Raw genomic sequence first — 16,634 nt, 5'->3', positions numbered from 1 at the left:
ATATTTATTCTCTCTCCTACTTAAATTTTTAATCAGATTTAATCTCAACCACATAATCTAACCTATTTAATTAAATGTGTGGTTAAGAATGAAGCTCTTAAAGTTCTTAAAACTCAACAAGTTCTCAAATTATCTCTCCCCTATATATGTGTTTGTGTGTGTATGTGTGTATATACTTTATATACTTGAAGGTTTCTATTAGTATTTAAAAGAACATAAACAAATGGATATAAATGAACAAACATAAACGAACATATATAACATAACAACCACGAACAAACATGAACGAACGTAACAAAGACAAACACATATGAATTAGCGTAACGAACATAAGCATATATGAATGAAAGTAATGAGCACGAACATACATGAATGAACATAAACGAACGTGAATGAACAAACAAAACATGTGTACATGTTCATCCATTCAATTAATTAATAAAACAAAAAAATGTTCACTTATCAAACAAACAAATTTCCCTTGAACCCTTCACAAACGGCTCACTGAACGTTCGGTTCATTTACAGGCCTAGAGATTATATTTCTACCAAAAGATCATAAACTTGATCAGAAAATTCTAAACAACTTAAAAGTGATTTTGAACCCTTGTTTTGATAAGCCAATTGCTTGAGTTGGAAACATACTAATAGAAAAACAAATAATCATAAAACCAATACAATCTGAGGACTTACTTGATATCCAGCTTAGCAGGAGCGATCCCACATGCACGAAGATCAGCATCTTTACCATCAAAGAAGCCTTCAGGAAGAGCATGTGTTTGAGTCTCAGCACCCACTGTCTCAGAAACCATGCCATTCGAGACTTCAATTGTTTTGTTATAATCGCTATCAAACGGATATGAAGCTTGAGCTTGCACAGAACCCGGTGTTTTCTTTTTAGCGTTGTCAATTAGCTTGGAATTACTAGTTTCTAGCCAACGAACAACACTCAGTTTCAGTATTCTGTAGAAATGATGTATACAATTAGCATAGAAATTACACAAATGGCCCACTGTATACTTTTATCCAAAACAGAGAATGTTTGTCATCAGTTACTCTTTACCAACCTTCATATTCGTTTTTAAGAGAACAAATATGTGAACATTGTAATGGGAGAATCCATGAACACCCCTGCGAACTTGTGAAATATCATAACTTACTAAAACTTTATATTTTCTTATTTACCTGTTTTAACCCTTAAAATTTATATTTACTCATAAAAAATGTTTTTAAATAATATGTTTTAATCATTTCATTTTAAACAAGTAGCTTTTGACCTTCTCTCTTTCTTTAAAAGAATTTCAACCAATGACAGCACAAGTAAAACTGAAAACTAAATCAGGTTAAAAAAATCATATACTTGATCAGGGTAAAATGGCCATAAATTAAATACTCACTAAAAACAGGCATACATGATTTTTTAAGTTTGAGTTAGGTATAATGATATTTCACTAAGTTTATAAAGGTATATATCAAATTCTCCCTATATTCAATGGCTAGTTACAAAAAATAACAGTTTCTTTTGCTATATATAAAGATATAACTAATTAATGATAGTACTCAGCTGAGACCATAGTTGTAAATATTAGTTACTAGCAACAAGCTACCCATACGCTACGTAGCGATACCGATGAAATGGCGGAGGCTAATTGATGTTTAGCGATAAGGTATTAGGGAAAAAAAGTAGCAACAAATACCACCAAAACAACAAGTACAATCGATAAATACCACCAAAATAGCAATTATTAACAATAAATACCCATTGCAATTATAATTATTAAATACCACCAAAATAGCGAAAAAATAATTTAAAAAATATATAAATAAATAACTGAAACCATTATTTAGCGCTATGAGGTCGCTACAACCCATTTAGTGGGAATCACCTATAAGCTAAGCTATTCACTATAGCAGGCGCTACGAGCACAATCGACAACAGGGACTAAGAGTTGAGACAAGTTAAAAACAAAAGATAGATCATGTATCCCTCTAAAATAACTGAACCTAATAAAAACTCGACAGTTCTGTTTTATGCTATTTTAAAAACCAAACGATTTGGTTTTGGTTTTACATCAACTAAAAACCAACCAGACTGGAACCGAACCAAAATGGAAAAAATAAAAAACAATTTTATGTAATTTGAAGAAATTAACAATGGTGTTTTCCAAGAAATGTTGATCGAAATGCGTAATAATCAATTAATCATTAAATAACAAAAAGATTTCGGCCCAAATTCATCATTTTAGGCCATTTTTTCAGCCCAAAATTTCCGAACCAAAATGAAAAAATAAAAAACAATTTTATGTAATTTGAAGAAATTAACAATGGTGTTTTCCAAGAAATGTAGATCGAAATGCGTAATAATCAATTAATCATTAAATAACAAAAAGATTTCGGCCCAAATTCATCATTTTAGGCCATTTTTTCAGCCCAAAATTTCCATGCCCAAATGGTAAAACCGAATTGAATCCATTTTTTAAAACCAAAAACAGAAAAAACCAAAACCAAATAATTTTCAATAATCAAAAAGCTGAAATTTCTATTTTTGGTTCAGTTTGAGCCTAAAATCGACAAACCCGAAGCAAATTGAAAAAGCTAACTTCAAGTAATTTTTACGTCCAAATGTCTAATAATCAATTAATAATTAAACAAACAAAAAGATTTGGGCCCAAAGTTTTAGGCCCAACTTTAATTTAGGCCATTTTTTCGAAGCGAAATTTAAAGGCCAAATATTAAAAGCGCAACCGAATCAAACCCTCTTTGAAAACCAAAAAAGTTGAAACCAACCCACGCCCATTGTTCACCCCTAGAAAACTAAAAACCGAAACCGACCCATGCCCACCCCCAAATATCACACCTTACCAGTCCACTTAAATACTTGTAAAATTATGAAGATAATGTGATGTGATTTTACCATTTTGTTTTATTTTTTTCCCTGGATTATCAAAGAAGTCAGAAGGGAGTGCAGATGTGGAGTGAGCTTGAGATGGTCTGGTTTGACTTTGATATGACTCAGCAGGATGCTCTATTACTTAAGGATCAATAGGTTAATACTAATTAAGCATCATAGATGAATACTAATTAAGCATCATAATTTGTATATTTGATGGCAAATCAAATAGGTGAATACGAAAACGCTGATAACACAAACACATTTGGTGGCAAATCAACATCTATTACTTAAGGATCAATAGGTGAATACGAAAACGCTGATAACACAAACACATTTGGTGGCAAATCAACATCTATTACTTAAGGATCAATAGGTGAATACTAATTAAGCATCATAATTTGTATATTTGATGAATATATGTAGTTCCAAATGGTACCTGACGATGCTTTGCAGAAATTTGGTGTGCAGTCTAGGCAGAGTCGGATTTGAGAACAACATCACAAACTTTACAGGCGGGGAGGTCAGATTCATTATACCAAGAAAAAGAGCAGCATTTCTTTCTTATGTTAATATAAACAAAGCATAGTTAAGTTAAGTGGAAGTCAGAAGTATCTATTAGTCATTTGGGCTATTATAAGTGTTGTTATCTAAGTAAATAAATATGAAAACTAAATTACAAGACATCTGATATTATTATTATTAAGGAAAATGATTACCTTATGGGAGGAGAATCGATACGTTTGTCCTGCTGTTTTTGTGCTTTCAATTTAGCGCGATACAGTGCCTTCTTCTGATCCATTAATTAATTACTAATATACTACTCTGCAACAAATTGAATAATAATAATACTTAGTTAGAGTTAGGGTTAGAGATTTATTACAGTATTATTCGGTTGGTATTTTGCAGGAAAAAAATTGATGATGAAATAAATAAAGACCAAGTCGTGTTTACCCTTTGCGCCGCCACTGCTACTTAGATTGTTTTTCTTCTTCAATCTTCATCATCGTTTTTCTTCTTCAATCTTCATCATCATCATCAATATAGTAATAAATCAAACCCAATTAGATCATACTAAGGTTAGGTCAGTTGCTGGTGGCAGCCTTTTTCCTTTGTTAATGGTTAATACATAGTTGGGTTTGAATTTTAACTCAACACATTGCAAATCTTGGCCAAATGTTTGAGCCTAAACACATTAACAACAAAAATTGTTTAATTAATCCTTAGCATTCTTTATTATCTATGTTAACTAATTTATAAAAACAAAAACAAAAAAATCAAAGTTTCAAGTACTTTTATCACATTATTTCATGTAGTTATTGTGTGCGTAAAATATAATAAAATAAAAACAAAATAATAAATAAATAACATAATAATAGATGTGTTTTTTAATTAATGTTACATAATGGCTAGTGATTAAAAGACACACAATGACTTTGTGTTTTTAGCATGAAAAGTCAGGTGTTAAATGGACACAAAAATAGATGTGTGAATAATAAAAGTCATACACTCAATCCAACGCAAAAATGTGCATCGGGTGGGTCAACGAGTGAGCTTACCTGACTAAAAATTTATACAACTCATCTTGACTCCACACAATAAGTAAGCAAGTCGATTTTGAGTCCCACTTATTCAACGAAATTTAAACAGCCATGTTAGTAATATGACGGGTGTCTAGTGGTTGTAATACAAGGGTGTCAATATTGTTGGGTTGGTGAGTTGATGGGTTTCGGATTAGCGTGTTGAGATTCTTCAACCCTAACCTAACTCATATACATATTTGTGTTGTGCCGACCCATTCAAATTTGTGTCGTGTCGTGACAACCCATTTAAATTCGGGTCGTGTTGCAGGTCAACTCATTTAACGTTCACATACGAATATGAGTAATAATTAGTGCATTTAGTAATAAATTAAACAATTAATAACTCTTATTCATATAAAATATTTTAATAATTTGTGATAGATGTCACACCCCGACTTACGGCCTAGACGTGTGACCAACAGTTGGTACCGATTTTTTAAATATATCATAGTTTATTTTAGCGGAAGACTTTTTTTAAAAATAATTATATACTTTTGAAACCGTTATCAATAACAAATAATTTCTTTTGTTTGAAAAAGCTTATCGGGTAATAAATACCCAAATATTTGTTTTATAAATCTTTGATTAATCTTGTTGTTTTAATAATTTAAAACAATCAGCCATCTCTACCTTACGAACATCCACTTCATGAATGGCTCCAATTCTTGATACTTTAATTTCCTGAAATGTTAAAAAAAAATACGTCAGGGATATGCTGGTGAACACGCTGACGCTAAAAATATTTTCTTTACTTGGTTACCCCTCGAGACTACGTAGGTCTCGGCCCATCGATTAGTTAAGTGCCTATGCGTATACACAAGGTCATACCCCCCTCACGCAGCGTAATTGTGACCAGGTGTGATGTGCCCATCACATATGTAAGGATCCAGACAAACGTACACAATAGCCTGAGGCCAGTGTTTATACCTATTTTTATAAATGTTTTAGAGACACTTAGTCTCATGTAAACCTTTTCATTTAACACGTTTGACTGGTTTGAAAACAAGTTGTAAAGTTTGGGGCGTATTCACCTTTTTGATTTCGATCGGCTTCAATACCCCGTCTGAGGGTTTTTCCCGTGGCTATCTCGCACCTATAGTACGAGTAAAACATTTTCTTTTGGATCAGCTTCAATACACTGTCCGAGGGTCGTTCCCTCTTCTTTGTTATCTCGCACCTATAGTACGAGTATAACTTTTTGTTAATCGGATATACAATCCGTCTTAAAATCTCTAGTCTCTTTTGTAAAATCTTTACCTCGATTTTAATTTCTTTATGAACCTTTAGTTCAAAACATCTTTTCTTTATTTTAAACCTTTAGTTTAAAATATTATTTCTTTCTTTTCTTTTTCAAGTTAAAACTCTTTCTTTTAACTTATTTACTTTTCTTTTCTTTTACAAGATAAACCTCTAATTTAACTTGTTTATCTTTTTCTTGAACTCTACGTTTCTTCTTCATTACGAAACGTATTCTTTTTTTTTTCTTATTACTTAAGAATAATAACTTAAATAATATTATCAATTATAACTATTTTCAACTTTATCTTTTCCTTTTCTTTTATAGTATGTTTGAACCTATAGTTCAAATCATATATCCTTTATTCTCATACTCGGACCTTTAGTCCGATATGTTTTTCTTTTTCTAAAATCCATGTTTTCCAACAATGTATACTTAAATATATCATATAGTTTATATTAATAATATAAACAATATATATATATATATATATATTCATCTATTTAAAATAATTTTAAATAGTATTTTTACCGTTATTTAATAATAAAGATTCTTTCATTTATTTATTTATTCTTTCTCTTTTATTATTATTTAAGATCATTAAAATAATAATTTCGCTTAATCTATAACCAATAGTTATATTTATATCTTTCACTTTATATAATTTTTTTTCCTTGACTAGGGTGCAAGCCTTTATTATTTTAATAATATTTTATTTGAGCATTATGCCTACCTTGTTCGGCTTGTTATTTTCTAAACTCACGGGCAGCACGTCGACGTTGGCACGTATATCGAGAATCTTGATAACACCTCATTGGCACGCAAATCGAGGCACACCGGTCTTCAAGTCTTGTCGGCACGCACTTCGAGGTGGGGCGTTGGGTCGTCTCGGGTCAGCACGTACTCCGAGGCGGAATGTCGGGTCGTCTCGGTTCGACACGTAGTTCGAGATATTATCGTCCGTACTTTGGGGTATCGTTGGTTTATGGCACGGATTACGAGATAAGATGTCGGGGTTTTATGGTCACGGAAACGAGGTGGTCAGTACACGTTTATCGAGGTATTTTTAGAGAGATGTTAGAGAGAGAAAGTGTGTGAAAAATGAATGGGTGAAAACCCATATTTATAGGCTGGATTCGGGACCCGTCGTGATACGCGACGGACCCAGACATAGCCGTCGCGTATCGCGACGTAATTATCATGAGTCACATTTAGGTTTGCCACATGGCGGACGCGGTGCCACGTGGCGAGCTTTATGTCACGTTGTGACACGTGGAAGGACAGGTGTCACATTGTCATGGCTTTATGTCACATGATGACACGTGGCAGGACACGTGTCACCCTGTCAGACCGGCCTTGTCATCGCGATACACGATGATGTTTGGTCTATGGTTGTCGAGTATCACGATCAGGCCTGGTTACAGATTCTTTTCATTTTTGATTTTTAAGTTTAAAAACTTGTCATTTTTGGTCCTTTATCTTTTGAACTTGGTATTTTTGACCCGATACTTTCGTGATGTTACATCCTCCCCACCTTGAAATGAATCTCGTCCGCGAGATTCGCTTCTTAGGATAAGTGAGGGTACTTTTTCTTTATTTTGGATTCAAGTTTTCAAGTATATTCGGTGCCTTGTCGTGAGTCCCCTTTTACTTTAACTTATTTCAATGTTCGTTTCTTTTTCTTTATTTTTGGGATTTTCGATTTGCATGGGTTGTTTTATGAACTTAAGATTTCCGTTTATTTCAATATCTTTTAAGGGCATCAATAAAGATTCATCGGTTAGATATTTATGTCGATTCAAGGCATGGAATACATCGTATATCCCTTTCGTTTTCTTTGGTAGTCATAGATGGTATGTGACAGTACTGATACGCTCGAATATTTTTAAATAGTCCTACAATCATGGACTAAGTTTTCTTTTCTTATTGAAGCGAATGACGTCTTTCTACGGCGAAATTTTAATTAACACCCTATCGCATATATATTATATTCTAATGGCTTATGATGGATGTATAACTCTTTTGGCGATCTCACGCCACCTTGAGTCGTTCATAGATTTGTAATAATTTATTCGTCGTTTCGTGGACTACTTCGGGTCCAAACCATTGGTTATCCCATATATTTAGACCAACACATGGATGTTTGGTTTGTTTTTTTTTGTACGTATCTCATCTTACATGACGTGGCTTGAATGTTTGTATGGTAATTATTACTTAAGAACTCTTACTAGGGGAAAATAATTATCCAACTTCCTCTTAAATCTTTTATACTTGCGCGGAGCATAACATCGTACGTTTGGATTGTTCTTTTCACTTTTCCCATCTTTTTGGGGATGATAGGCAATGCTAAAGTTTAATCGAGTTCCTAACGTTTGTTGGGAAGTATCCCATAAATGTAATTCGACTGGTTTGATTGGAGATTATGAATAGTGACACACCGTGTAGGGACACGATGTTGTTCACATAATTCCATCAATCGAGTTCAAATTATTAGTAGTTTGAACTACTTAAACTTTGTTAGTCTATCAACAATAACCCATCTTGCATCGTGTTAGCAGGTAGTCTTGGAAAGCTTTGTAATATAGTTCATGGATATCATTACCCATTTCTACATGGGAAATTCGGGTTGTTTAAAGTAGTTCATAGGTTTCTTGTGCTCGGTTTCAACTTGTAAATGGATTAGATATTTCATTACGTACGAAGTGATAGCTTTGTTCATATTCTTCTATCACTAATTCGATTTAAGTTTTGTGGTATGTTTTATCACTTTTAGAGTGTATCCTATACTTATGGGCTTTGTTCATTATTGTTTCGCGTAGCTTCACAACTATCGATACCCACTTTTGGTTTCTGAGTCTAAGGATACCATTGTCTCCTTTGACTTTAACAAATTGATTGTGCTATAACATTCTTCTTCAGAGGTTTGATTTTCGTTGATTACTTACTCTTGAGGTTTCTTGCTTTTGCTTTGTTTAGGGTTTTAAACTTCTAAAGCTCCAATGTTCTTAGTTCTTTTGGTCTTCTCATTCTTCTTATTTATGGGTGATAAAAATCTTCAGATTTGATGGTTTTCTCTTTAGCATTCTTTGATTCTACTATCCTAAGTAGATATTCAAATGCTATACCATCTTGTTTTACATTCACTCTTTATGTAATTATGCAATCCTCTTTGTACATACATTTTCTGTAATTTGATAATGGTTAGATAGTCTTCTTTTATAGTTATCTTGTTTGACTTTTTACTAATGCTTCCTAGTGTAGTATATCTCTTTAGTTTGTTCTATATCCTTGGATGATATAGTAAGTTTATATTTTAGAATGTCGTAAGTAATATCTCTTTAGTTTGTTCTATATCCTTGGATGATATAGTAAGTTTATATTTTAGAATGTCGTAAGTAATTGTAATCGCTAAACATAGTGGCCGATTGTGTTTAATTATTTACCTTACCTTCAGTATTCTAAATATTAACTAAATATTTCTCGAATTCAATTTATCGAATCTCTTTTGCAGAAATCTTCATCTATCCGTCATGCTTTTGATAATTTCCTTCCATCCATCATCCTTCGATTCTTTCTTAGTTTCTATCTTCTTTATGGATTGATTTTGTTATGTCAATCTAATCAATTCTTATCTTCGTTTTTCTATTTATGATTGATGTTATATTAAAAATTTTCTAAACTTGAATAAATAATAGCATTTTTTGTGTAAAGACACGATCTATATGCTAATATTTTCTTTATATATTTAGGGACTTAAATACCCATTCATCATTACAAAATCTCTCGTTAAAAAACGAGTTTGTAAACGGGTTACAAGAGTTAACTTGACTAATAGATATTTCTAATGCCTTTGGATCATTTGGCATACTCTTGTCTTCTTCTATTCTTGATTGTCTTGACATTTCTTCATGCATTCATCATGAGTGTTTCAACGTTCTTCTCTTTATCTTTGCTCTTACTTGCTTTATTTTCTGTACATTCGCTCTTGTAATGTCCTTTTTCTTCACATGTGAAACACGTAGCCGTTTTCCTTCTACAGTCATTCTCTGAATGCCGTTTTCTCTTACAGAAGATACACATGACTATATTGATTAGCTTCTTACATTTTCCTAAAGGCCTTTTTTCCACAGTTTTTACGTATGGGTCTTGTGAATTTAGGCGATCCTTTTTCTTCCTTGCCTTTATACACTTCTTTTGTTCTATTAATATCTTTTTCCTCCTGTTTTTATTACACATTTGGCTACCATCATAGCTTCGGAGGTTGTTTGTGGTACATGTAATTTTACTACACTTCTTGTCTCTTTTGGTAGCCCAAATATGTACTTCATCATTTTGTCGTACTCCACTTTATCTAATTGGCGGAGTTTCCTGACAATATTCCAAGTATTTAACATTGTATTTCTTGAGATTGTTATTAACAACCTTCTGGTCCCATGACAGGATTTGATCTTGTTTTATTTTGTTGATTGGGCAAAATTTCTGTAGAATCAGATCTTTAAATTCTTCCCAACTTAAATTGTACATTACTTCATTTCCTCTAACTTGAATTAACATACTCCACCAATTTAAAGCTTTATCTATGAATATTTGTGAAGAAAACCAAATGGCTTGTTCGCTTGTGCAAGCAATATTGCTTAAGATTGACTCTTGTTCCTTAAGCCATCTCAAGGTAGATATGGTATCTTCATTTCCACTAAACTTCTTGGGCTCATAGGCTTTGTAACTCTTAAAAAAACATTTTCCGATTGAAGCTTAAGTTTCTTATTATTCTTTTTCCTTAATTCTTTCTTATGACTAAATTGGTTACAACTTTCTTTTGAAGAATTAGGCTCGCTTTGAGTCCTTTTTCTTGATTCTAGTTGTCTAGAGTCATTAAGCATCTCCATTACCGGAGCCATAGCTTCATTAATCATTTCCCGAACCTTGTTTCTAAAATGGTTATTTATTTCTTTGTTTCTCTCATTTCTTACTTCTTTGAAAGAGTTTCCTTTTATATTTTCTTCTTTTGACATACTACAAAAATCCATAGATAGATTAAATATCAAAGCCTATCTTGTATTATGCAAGATTTTCTATTACGAATTGGTTTTAGAAATCCTATTGCTACCAATTGGATGAATCAAGTGTTTATTATTCTTTATAATTCCTTTTTACTTATTCATCATGAATGTGGGTCTTCATATTTTTATTTTTAACGTTCCTCTTACTTCTTTGGAAAAGTTTCTTTTTATATTTTCTTCTTTCTACTACAATTCATGGATATGTTTAATCAAAGCATATCTTGTACTACGCAAGTTTTTCTACTATGAAATGGTTTATTTCTACCAATTGGACGAATGTATCGTCTTATTTCATTTATAATCCATATTCACCCATTCATTATGTATGAGGATCTTTATTTCTTTATATCTACTAATTTACCTGATCGTGATTCAAGTATTTTTCCTTTGTTTTTGTTTGTTGTGATCCCTGTTAGCATTCATATAGTAAATTTAGGGATAAAGCTAAATTCATATTTTTCTTCTTTTTTTTTTCTGTCGGAAGTTGCCTTGTTCTTTTAGTCAGACCATAGTCGACTGTTTCCACATTATAGCTTAAAAAAATGTTCTTTTCTTATCCGTACTTGTTATATCTTATCCCTAACTCTTTATATATATATATATATAAATATATATATATAGGATCAGGATCATGAGAGGACCTTTTTGAAATTGAGAACTATGAGAACCATGTTGGACGACAAAAAAACCCAAAAATAAAAAAAATCATAAAATAAAAAAAAAAATCAAAAAAGTATAAAAACCAAAATTCTATTTTTATCATCCCGGTTTCATAAAAGGTTCTCATAGTTCTCAATTTAGCTAACTCGGTTTAGCTAAATTATATACACATATGTATAATATATACATATATGTATATTTACATGTTTTTTTGTATACATGTGTATAATTTAAGATAAATGTTACTGTAATATGTGTATATTACGTAACTAAATATTATATAAAATTATACATATGTGTATAATATGACGTTTTTTTGTATTTTTTTATTTTATTTATTGAAACCGGAATGAAATATAAGAAGTTTGGTTTTTTTACTTTTTTAAAATTTTTATAATTTTTTGTTTTATGATTTTTTAAAATATTTTTTTTAAAAGTGTTTTTAGTGGTCCATAATGGTTCTCAAAGTTCTCATTTGCAAAGGGTTCTCTTTGGATCCTTACCCTATTTATATATATATATATATATTAAATTTTGATATTGTTAATTTAAGTATTTAAACTTTCCTAAACTTATAAAAAAAATAAAAAATTTATATCTATTACTTGATCAAAGCCTAGGTATAACTGAATACCTAATTCGCTAAGATCGATGGCTCTAATACCAACCTGTCACACCCCGACTTACGGCCTAGACGTGTGACCAACAGTTGGCACCGATTGTAAATATATCAGAGCTTATTTTAGCGGAAGACTTTTTTTAAAAATAATTATATACTTTTGAAACCATATTAATAACATATAATTTCTTTTGTTTGAAAAAGCTTATCGAGTAATAAATACCCAAATATTTGTTTTATAAATCTTTGTTTAATCTTGTTGTTTTAATAATTTAAAACAATCAGCCATCTCTACCTTACGAACATCCACTTCATAAATGGCTCCAATTCTTGATACTTTAATTTCCTGAAATGTTAAAAAAAATACGTCAGCAATATGCTGGTGAACACGCTGACGCTAAAAATATTTTCTTTACTTGGTTACCCCTCGAGACTACGTAGGTCTCGGCCGATCGTGGTTTAGGAATAACCAAGTTAAAACAACACAATTCATAAACTCAAGTCTCTACACTCGGACCCCCAGCAAACACCGCAGCGTTCGACTAGTTGAGTGCCTATGCATATACACAAGGTCATACTCCCCGCAGGCAGCGTAATTGTGACCAGGTGTGATGTGCCAATCACATATGTAAGGATCCAGACAAACGTACACGATAGCCTGAGGCCAATGCTTATACCCTTGTTTATAATTGTTTTAGAGACATTTAGTCTTATGTAAACCTTTTCATTTAACACGTTTGACTCGTTTGAAAACAAGTTGTAAAGTTTGGGGCGTATTCACCTTTTTGATTTGGATCGGCTTCAATACACCGTCTGAGGGTTTTTCCCGTGGCTATCTCGCACCTATAGGACTAGCACAACCTTTTCTTTTGGATCAGCTTCAATAGACTGTCCGAGGGTCTTTCCATCTTCTTTGTTATCTCGCACCTATAGTACGAGTATAACTTTTTGTTAGTCGGATATACAATCCGGATTAAGACCTCTAGTCTCTTTTGTAAAATCTTTACCTCGATTTTAATTTCTTTATGAACCTTTAGTTCAAAACATCTTTACTTTATTTTAAACCTTTAGTTTAAAATATTATTTTTTTCTTTTCTTTTTCAAGTTAAAACTCTTTCTTTTTAACTTATTTACTTTTCTTTTCTTTTACAAGATAAACCTCTAGTTTAACTTGTTTTTCTTTTTCTTAAACTCTATGTTTCTTCTTCATTAAGAAACATATTCTTTTATTTTCTTATTACTTAAGAATAATGACTTAAATAATATTATCAATTATAACTATTTTCTAATTTATCTTTTCCTTTTCTTTTAGAGTATGTTTGAACCGATAGTTAAAATCATATATCCTTTATTCTCATACTCGGACCTTTAGTCCGATATGTTTTTCTCTTTCTAAAATCCATGTTTTCCAACAATGTATACTTATATATATCATATAGTTTATATCAATAATATAAACAATATATATATATTCATCTATTTAAAATAATTTTAATTAGTATTTTTATCTTTATTTAATAATAAAGATTCTTTCATTTATTTCTTTATTCTTTTTCTTTTATTATTATTTAAGATCATTAAAATAATAATTTCGCTTTATCTATAACCAATTCTATATTTATATATTTCTCTTTAAATAATTTCATTGCTTTCTTTTGATTATTTTCGAGGTATTAACTATACCCTTAATTAGGGTCTAAGCCTTTATTATTTTATTAATATTTTATTTGGGCATTATGCCTACCTTGTTCGGCCTATTATTTTCTAAACTCACGGGAAGCACTTCGAAGTTGGCACGTATATCAAGAATCTTGATCAACACCTTCTTGGCACACAAATCGAGGCACGCCGGTCTTCAAGTCTTCTCAGCACGCACTTCGAGGTGGGTCGTCGGGTCGGCACGTACTTCGAGGCGGAACGGAAGGTCGTCTCGGGTCGGCACGTACTTTGAGGCGGAACGTCGGGTCTTCTCGGGTCGACACGTACTTTGAGATATTGTCGTCGGTACTTTGGGGTATCGTCGGCTTATGGCACAGATTACGAGATAAGATGTCGGGGTTTTATGGTCACAGAAAACGAGGTGGTCGGTACACGTTTATCGAGGTATTTTTTGAGAGATTGTAACATCCCAAAATTTCTAAGAATAAATAATTAATATATTATTTATTTAAGATGGAAAAGTTTACTTGAGTTAAAAGAAAAATAGTAAAATAATAAAGATGGAAGGATAAGTAGGCTAATTACATGTAATTAATTATGGACCAAAAAGGAAAGATCGGAATATAAATACCCCTTAAAACCCTAATCCTTTCCATTTTCATACATCTCTACACCATAGCATACACCATCAAAATACACACTTAACCTAATTCCCGTTTTTGAGAAAACCACCCACAAAGACACAAAGATTCTAGGAGATCTAGCCGTCGGATCGGTCTCAAATTTTAACTGAGTGTTCAAGGTATATAAATGAATACTCCCAACGATTAGATCTTCGATCGGAGGACGGGAAGTATGGTTTTTATCAGCAAAACCATAGCAGCTCAAAAGTGAAGATTTCAGAGACTGTTCAGCTGTTCCGGCGACTGTATCGGCCGTTTCCAGCGAAGGTGAGCTGATGGGTTTGTATATCGGGACAAGACGGTTCCGTGGCCGCTTGAATCACTCAAATCGGAGTTCGTTTGATATGGTTTTGAGCCACTCGATTGATTTCAAACAAAAACCTCAAAGATACGTTTTTTTAAAAATGCTTACTCTTCATGAACGGATTTACTTGAAAATTGGAAGGATGATAGATCGGAGCATGATTATTGATAAAGTAATGAACTTGATAGTAAACGGGTTAGTTGGTTTGTTTCGGGTAAAACGAGTAGTGTACGGTTTGTGAAAAGAACGACTAAACGAAGTCGGTTTTGCATGAAACTTAGTAGGATAGTTACTCGGACCTTATTATGTGATAAAGTTGCAAACTTGATGTTTAAAATGGACTTAAAGAACTCATGGACATATACGGCTCGTATAAAGAAACCCTAGATCTAGCCTTGGACGTTTTGGACCATAAAGGTCCAAGCTTTATGGTCACTCGTGTCATGTTTTGGCCGAAAACGGTTAAGGAAATGTTTATGGGTTAATACCAAACCTTAATAAAGTATTAAAGTCAAGAAATGTAGTAATAAAGGTGAAAAACGGTGGAAAACGAGTCAGATCTCGTTTTTCCGGTGAGGCCACGGTTTTCTAGCGCCGGTAAGGCGGCGGGTACGAGGTTGATATGTCGGAGAATGTTTCTGACATTCTCTGACCTAACCCTAATTCGTTAACGGGGAGTTAACGAGCTAGAGGTAATTCGTCAGGCGATTCGTTAATGGAAGCTTAACGAACTAGCCTTAGTTCGTGTTCTAATTCGTTAAGGAAAAGATATCGAATTAACCCCAATTCATTATGACTATTCGTTAAAAGGAGATAGCGAACTAAAAGGTTCAATTCGTTACAAAAGTGTCATTCGCTATGAAGTCCAATTCGTTATAGGGTCCAATTCATTACATGGACCGGTTCGTTATAGAGGTCAATTCGTTATAAAGTAACGAAATGGTCATTCGTTATGAACCAAATTCGTTATGAACCAAGTAACGAACTAGAAGTTTAATAAAATGACAGAATAGTCCCTGGACTTGGAAAGAATGAGATAATACATAATAACCCATGGACTTTGATAATTGATGAAAGATACCTTTAAAGGTTAGCAAGTAACGATTAACTAACCGGTAAGGGTTCAATGAAGTAAAACCGGCTTAGACGCTGAATATTAATTAAGTAAATGATAAGATGAGCTAGATCCGTATTAAATATATGTAATGATTATACAGTTAGTCGCGCACAACTAAAGAAAGGAATAACCATAAGCGGGGAACGTAACCGAGTTTAGGTGAGTTTCTAGCCCCACTTCCTTGTTATGTTTTCGGGGCTGTGTGCATACTCGATGTGATAGTTAATACATTTACCTTAAGTGGTAAGTGTATGCGTCGTATGATTTATGCATGATGTTTTCTTGACGGTGCGTGAACGATCTTTGGATATCACATGGTAGTAGTTAAAGATATGATTGGTATATATGATGTATGAATGACGTATGATATATATTTATGATGTATGAATGATGTAAGTAAGATATGTTGACAATACGTGAACGGTCTTCGGATATTGCATGTATCGTCAAGGATAGTATGTAAAGACAGGTATGGTACAGTGGCACGAAATGGAGGGTAACCGGACCCTAAAAATATCCAAGGATGGAGGGTGACCGGACCCTAATAATATCCGAGGATGGAGGGTGACCGGACCTTAATAATATCCGAGTATGGAGGGTGACCGGACCCTAATAATATCCGAGGATGGAGGATGACCGGACCCAAATAATATCCGAGGATAGATAGGCCAGTAAATATATAGTATGAAAATAATAAAGTATGAAAGTATGTACGACATTATATAATGATAGTAAATCAGTATAGTAATTATTATGTATCTTCGGATGCATAATTGGTGGTAAGTGTATGTATTTTATGATGTGCGATTAACTAGAACTCACA

At 32.7% G+C, this 16,634-nt stretch overlaps 1 pseudogene across 1 annotated transcript in view; it reads right to left on the bottom strand.

Annotated features, from left to right (window-relative positions):
* Positions 1–417: 417 nt before the first annotated feature.
* The window catches only part of LOC143637363 (protein ABA AND ROS SENSITIVE 1-like), a 52,427-nt pseudogene continuing 36,210 nt past the window's right edge, over positions 418–16,634 (bottom strand). The window contains exon 4 of the transcript XR_013154416.1: positions 418–930. The product of XR_013154416.1 is annotated as a protein ABA AND ROS SENSITIVE 1-like (transcript). The remainder of the gene's footprint in view (positions 931–16,634) is intronic.

The sequence above is a fragment of the Bidens hawaiensis genome, unplaced genomic scaffold, assembly GCF_021521415.1.
Source record: "Bidens hawaiensis isolate Kalapana, Puna unplaced genomic scaffold, B.hawaiensis_p1.1 tig00008253_1, whole genome shotgun sequence".
NCBI lineage: Eukaryota > Viridiplantae > Streptophyta > Magnoliopsida > Asterales > Asteraceae > Bidens > Bidens hawaiensis.
Note: the sequence above shows the minus strand (reverse complement) of the source record. Positions and strands in the feature narration are given on the sequence as shown.